A 7500-nucleotide genomic window follows, 5' to 3' on the forward strand; every position below is an offset into this window, starting at 1 on the left:
ATAGATAGATAGATAGATAGATAGATAGATAGATAGATAGATAGATAGATAGATAGATAGATAGATAGATAGATAGATAGATAGATAGATAGATAGATAGATAGATGATAGATAGATAGATAGATAGATAGATAGATAGATAGATAGATAGATAGATAGATAGATAGATAGATAGATATGAGATAGATAGATAGATAGATAGATAGATAGATAGATAGATAGATAGATAGATAGATAGATAGATAGATAGATAGATAGATAGATAGATAGATAGATAGATAGATAGAAGAATAATAATTGCATGCATACTTGAAAACAAATATAGTAAGTCATATATGGAATAATAATAAATTACATAATAATAATAATAATAATAATAATAATAATAATAATAATAACAATAATTTGCTAAGGTAAAAAAAAAAAAAAGTACGTTAAAAATTAGATAAACAAGTAAATAAAATGTCTCCAGCGGAACCCGTGGGGCGGTGACTTGGTATCTGCTCTACCCATGGATATTATGTGCAGTAATAATAAGATGGTGTTGTGGTTGTGAGTGCAGCTCCGCAGCTCCGCAGGTTCGCTTGGTTTGTTAGTAATTATGAGCGCTGGGTTCTCCAGCTCTGGGAGGAAATAGTGAGGAAATGGAGCATGGAAAACACTCAGCAGGGGCAGATTCAACTTCTCTCCATGTTTACAATCTCTGTGCATACATTAACCCCTTCCTCGACACATTGAACCCTGAAAGGTGAGAGCGCCCTGAGGGGACAGCTCCCTCCAACCACCAGGGCAAGCAAAATGTTAACCTACTTAGCCTAAAGTGTTGCTACGGTGGTGACCCCGAGTATATACATTTTTAGGAGGGGGTTGTACAATATTTTACTGACATCTGTAGGGAGCAACATATATAATCCTGTCCAAATTCACTAAGAATGTTGAAAACATTTTTTTTATTTTATGTTCCTAGCTGCAAAAAAAAAAATAAGAATAGTGCAAAATGTTTCAGTGACAAAAACTTTACATAACCTTAGGAAATAGATTTTGCAAAAATGTTTAACTATTATAATAGTTATTCTAAATGGCTCTAGCTATAATAATACTGCAATAATAAGAATAACAAAATAACAATTATAATAAAAGACTGTAAAAAAAAAAAAAGTTATAGGCAATAGTAGAATAATAAAAAAGACCTTGGACTCGGACTAAAAGAATTTTATCTTCAACAAAATAATAAAAATAACGAGTCAAAAAATATAAATAATAAAATATATAAACACATAAAATAATAAGAAATAAAAAATAAATTGTAAAAATACTAATAATAGCAACGTTTTTAATTTTATTTGATACGTTTTATTTGTGGTCAATAATAAAACGAATTAAAACATAATATATGTCACTATGATTTGTATTATTATTGTATTACTATTTTATTGTAATGATTATTATATTATATTTTTTTATTTCATATTGTTATTGTATTATTTTATTTTTGTAATTATTATTATATTTATTTCATTGTTGTTGTATTATTTTATTTTTTGCAATTATTATATCATTATTATATTATTTATTTCATTGTTGTTATTGTTTTATTTTATTTTTGTAATTATTATTACTATAATTATATTTTATTAGCAATATTATTTTATGAAATGACTATATATTGTATTACAGTCTGAGACTTTGCTGTGCCTGTATAGTAAATATCTTGTGCATTTGGCCTCTGCAGCCTCCTGTCTTGATGGCAGGAGCATTTCCAATGATTTTTTAATGTCTACTTGGAATGTGGATGTGTTAATGTAGCGAATCTTTCTCATTATTGCTTTTATTGATTGCTCATTGACCAACCCCTCCAAATCGTATTAACCACCCTCTGCCAATACGTATTAGTGGCTGTTAAGTGCCCCTTCCATTATCCCCCCAGTATCTGCCCCCTGATGGGGGCTTTAATGGACCAGGGCCCCTGACTATGTGGCATTAATAGCTCAAAGGGGGCTCATACAGAAAATTAGCCTTAAACGAGCTCTGGAGATCTGCAAATGAAAGAGACATTTATCAGGCTGCTACCTGCACTGCACTCGTTTACTGTCTCTACTGGGAACAACTCATTTCCCCCTTAACTAAATGACATCAGTGAAGCTGAGAAAGCTGCAGCATAACTAGGGGGGAGGAATAAGATCTGGGCTGGTATGACAGATGAGTACCTCTGCAGAGGTGCGACACCCACCTCTATAGGAACTGTTCTACTGTGCGTGGAACTAAAAGTCGCAGCATGCTATAACAAGTCACTTCTGCTGAGGCAAGATGCATATTTTGGAAAGGCAACTATTAAAAAAATGTATCTTTATATTACCTATAAGCTATGATTGTGGGTGGAACTAAGTCTTAGCAATGCATGACACATGGGATCTCTACAGAAATGCGACATTTACTGAATGTCGCAACATAAATCACTAAACCCACGGCTATGGGTAGTTTTCCTCAGCATTTTAGGAGAGGTGCGACATTTACTGTATGCCGCCACCATGCCATGACACGGTAGAGGTGCGACATTTACTGTATGCCGTCACCATGCCATGACACGGGAGAGGTGCGACATTTACTGTATACCGCCACCTAGACATATTTCCACCACTTTTTACAACCCCCAACTATGATTTCATAATGTCTTAAAATTCTCCTAATATTATTGAGGTGTTCTATAGGGGTGTTCTATAGGCTGGCGAGACACCTAATCTATGAAAACCACCCAGACTGCATTACAGCCTATACATGTATTGGAACTATAAGTCTCAGCATGCCCTGCTTGACTGCTATGTGTGCTGTGCATATCCAAAAAATATACAAAAATCCTAAAAACATGAAGATCAATGCGGCTCATCACTTAGAGACATTTTGCTTCTCTTGGGTAAAGCCTTCAGCATGACATAATTCATCTACAAAGGGGAGATCCCTACTTTGTGACCCCCTAACTTTACATCCCCCAGCCCAGGCCTGACCACCCTCCCCTGAAAATGATCATTGACCTGTATCTGCCACCCACAACCTATGACTGTTGTGAGCAGAACTCACCGTATTTGTGTCTTTATAGAAATAAATCGCAATGAATGATGATGGTGATGATCAATCATCATCATCATCATCATCATCCTCATGGTGATAACATTCTCCTGGTAGATTTGTCACATTTGTCAGCTGAGTCCTTATTGTTGTACCAAGTATTGCCAGTACATGTACAAATGACTGAAATGGCGCAACACTCCATAGAGTTGTCTCCTCTAGATACGTCACCCTTTTATCCATATCCTTTTATCCATACTCGGGCTAGTCTGTTACATTCATAGCCCTAGATGTGAGCAGGCTGTCGTTCTAGTGCGGTGCGACATATTCTAGAGCATTCCTCTGCCCATCACCTATAAAATTGCGGTAGGACATATAAATGTGCGTGAAATGTATTAACGCATTAATGTAAGGAGGGATCTAAACCGATTTGGGGAGAGGGGAGAATAGTCGGCTAGACAGTCGCAACATTGCGACATATTTTATAGCAGCCAAACAAAACGAATACTTGTCCTGCGTCCTCCCATCCATTGCAAGTAAGGAAATATTTTTTATTTATTTTTTTAAATGCTGCGATTTGGCCATTTTTAGATGATGTGTGGCAGAATGGACACATTTCATATGTGACCCCTTAGGGCACACCCATGGGCCATGCAGGTAAAAGGCTGGGTTCACACTAGTATTGTGTTGCTGCAATTTTTTTTCTATATATTTTTTACAAAAAAAGCTAATTTAATAACTGATGCATAAAATAATGTCAGTTTCATATATATTTTTTGGATCATCTGCTATTTTCAGGACCCAAAAATGTAGGTTTGGCTGATCCTGGAGAAAAAAATCTGCCATTTTTTTTGCTGTATTTTTGTAATTTCTATATTTTATTTATTTTGTCCCACTGAATTAAAAACGGCTAGGAGAATCATTCATGCGTCATGAGTTTGTATCCGTTTTTTATATCCGTTTTTCATCAGTTTTCTCTTCTATCTTTTTGATATTTTCAGGTCCCAAAATACATAATGTGCTTATAATGGATCCTGACAACAGATCCTTATTGAACAGGTGCAAACTAATGAATTTTTGCATCCCAATGAAGTAAATGAGATCCATCACAGGAATCTTTTTTGCTTTGTTGATCTATGAAGGTTGTTAATACTAATAATAATAATAATAATAATAATAATAATAATAATAATAATAATATAATAATAATAATAATAATAATAATAATAATAATAATAATAATAATAATAAATATTATGACACAACATTGTACTACAACTCTAAACCTATTGTTTTTTTTATGTGGATCATTTGCACCGTTTTTTTACCGCATATGTCTGTCATTAGGGCATATTCAGACGTTGCAGTCAAATTGCAGTAAATTACCGCAATTACTGCAAAACCTTTGCAAAACGCAGTGTTGTTTGCGAAACTGCTGCATTTTGCTATGATAATCGCGATTTAACCGCATAGTCTGAACATACCTTAATAATAATGATAATAACAATAATACAAATAATAATAATTATTATAATATATATATATATATATATATATATATATATATATATATATATATATATATATATATATATATATATATATACACACAGTATATAACTTTATAATAATTGTATCCAAATTAACAGCCTAAGGGCACATTCACATGTGGCGGAATTGCAGTGGAATTCTCCAGCGGACGTTTTTTTACATTTGTTTCAGTACATTTTGAGGCAAGTTATTTCAGACGTTGCGGAAAACTCCGCTGCGGACCATAGGCTGCGGTGCAGAATTTTCCCTCCCAGCATGCACTGTCTGTTGCGGAGAAGAAGCGGAACTTCACTGCGGATTTCAGCCTTTGCAATGCAAAAACTGAAACCTGTGGCAAGTCCGCTGTGATATCTGCAACGTCTGAATTACCTCTCAAATATGCAAATGAGGGTGCAGATTCGTTGCGTAATTGCCCCAAATCCGCACCAACATTTGCAGCGGAAAAACTCTGCCACGTCTGAACGTGCCCTTAAGGTACATTTCACAACATGTTTTTTTTTCTATTAGGCTGAGTTCACACGTCGCGGCTTTTACGCAGATTTTCAGCGCAGATGTTACACTTTGCAATGCAAAAGGGTGAGATCTGCGTCAAAACCGCAAAAAAATCTGCAACAAATCCGCAACGTGTGAACTTAGCCTTAGACCATGTTTACATATTTCAGTTGCATCTGGCCAGTTGTTTGAAGCCTGAGCTGGACACATAGAGGGAAAACAATGTGGCCTAACCCCAGATGTCTTTTAGGCCGCCTTTAAATAGGGGTTTTGTATGGCGTTTTAAAAGCACACATGTAAAAATACCAACGAAAACGCCCTGAAAAATTCTGTGTGTCAACCCAGCCTTAGGTTGGGTTCCCACAGTGCAGATTTGATGCAGATTTTGCATGTGTTTTTTTCAGCCAAACCCAGAATTGGAACCAGGAGAGTAAACCTCTAAGGGCCTTTCTTTATATATTTCTTCTGTTTAGGTTCCGTTCCTGGTTTTGGCGAAAAAAAACGCATGCAAAATCTGCAGCAAATCTGCTCTGTGGGAACCCAACCTTATATTAATCATAAGCGCCAAATTTGTTGCAGCAATTTCTGCGACTCTCCGATTCATCTGAATGAGGCTTTCTGAAATCCATGCACATGCTGCAGACACAACCCCATGCACACGTATGGATTGAATTTGACAGTCACAAGAATTTCTGAAATAAATCTGCTGCGTGTGAACACACCCTTAAACTTTCCAGCCACATTGCATGCTACGTTCATGTAAGGTGGGCCATATGACCAATGGTCTTGATGACACATATAGATCTATTTCACTGAACTAGCCAGCTGTTTTTTTTCTTTTAAGGCACATGGAATTGATCCCAGTTAGGGTATGTTCACACCGCTTATTTCCGGACGTAATTCGGGCTTTTTACGCCTCGATTTCCGTCCAAAAATGCGGCTCGATAGCGTTGGCAAACATCTGCCCATTCATCAGAATGGGTCTGACGATGTTCTGTGCACACGGTCATTTTTTTTACGCCCCGCTGTCAAAAGGTGGGGCGTATAAAAGACGCCCGCGTCAAAGAAGTGCCTGTCAATACTTCAGACGTAAATGGAGCCGTTTTCCATGGACTCCATGGAAAACCAGCTCCATTTAACGTCCGTAATGGACGCAGCAAAACAGCGCCTCAACATGCCATTACGGCTGAAATTACGGAGCCGTAATTTCAGCCGTTACGGACGCTGCCGTGAACATACCCTTAATGTGAATGTACCTTAAATAAAATCAGTGAGCCAATGCCAGAATTTTTGCACCCTATAGAAATTAAAGGGACCTGTGAAAAAATCCATTGTTATTTTTTGCTCCAAGAAATGTATATATATATATATTTTATAGGCCTGGTTCACACTAGTACTGTTTGCCTGATGTATATAAAGGCATTAAAGGTCCTGAAAGTAGAACCAGATCTAAAAAAAAAAATGTGAATGTGCCCTTAAGGTCAGTATTTATTTTTTACAATTTTGATGCCGTTTTTTGGCCAAAACAAGGAGTAGATCCAAAAAAAAGGAGAAATAGAAGTATTTCCTTTATACCTTTTTCCCTCTAGGATTTCTTCCAGGTGGACTGTGTGAACCTGTCCCTATTATTTTTTTTTATTTCAACATTAACAGCAACTGATCCAAAAATAAAAATAAAAAAATATATAGAAGAGCTATAATCTTCTAGGTAAAGATAACATTAACCAAAAACATACATTATATAAATATTCTCTGGTGTAAATGTGAGAACACTTATGTGTATCCCGCCTGAAATATCCACAATTGGGTGTAGATAATAAAGAGGATTTGGTGCAACATTTTTGTCTGGTCATTGAATTTTTTTGCAATAAAGAAATAGGACGATCCTCCTGGGGGTGGGGGTGTATTCAGCGAGTGATTATGAATATGAGTAGGTATATATATATATATATATATATATATATATATATATTTATGTTTGTGTGTGTATATATATGTGTGTGTCTGTATATATATATATATATATATATATATATATATACTTCGTACTTCATACTTCGTATTTATCATTAATTCATTTTCAGGTTCATCATTTATCATGTTCCATCAGCTTTTAAAGTACCAAAAGTCCCAGCATGGCTGCTTCCAGATCACAGAGCTGCATGACAAGCCTATCCTAAGAAATCGATTAGCTACCAAATCCCTCGTACTTGTAGCTCTAGCCCGACTACTGTAATCAAACGATTCTGGAATAATTCATTGTGCCCCGACTACAAATTGATTTGCGACTGAGCTAGTCTCTGCACTGTATGTGAAGAGATCTCAGTAGAAGTATACAAGGGGTTAACTAAAATATTAGACTCGGGCCGATCTGCTTCTTAAGTAGCTAATTGT

The 7500-nt window shown here is 35.9% G+C and overlaps 1 protein-coding gene across 2 annotated transcripts in view; it reads right to left on the reverse strand.

Moving 5' to 3' along the window:
- Positions 1-7500, reverse strand: part of TFAP2B (transcription factor AP-2 beta) — a 30925-nt gene that overhangs the window by 12328 nt on the left and 11097 nt on the right. The window lies entirely within an intron of this gene.

The sequence above is a fragment of the Rhinoderma darwinii genome, chromosome 4 (genome assembly GCF_050947455.1).
Source record: "Rhinoderma darwinii isolate aRhiDar2 chromosome 4, aRhiDar2.hap1, whole genome shotgun sequence".
Taxonomy (NCBI): domain Eukaryota; kingdom Metazoa; phylum Chordata; class Amphibia; order Anura; family Rhinodermatidae; genus Rhinoderma; species Rhinoderma darwinii.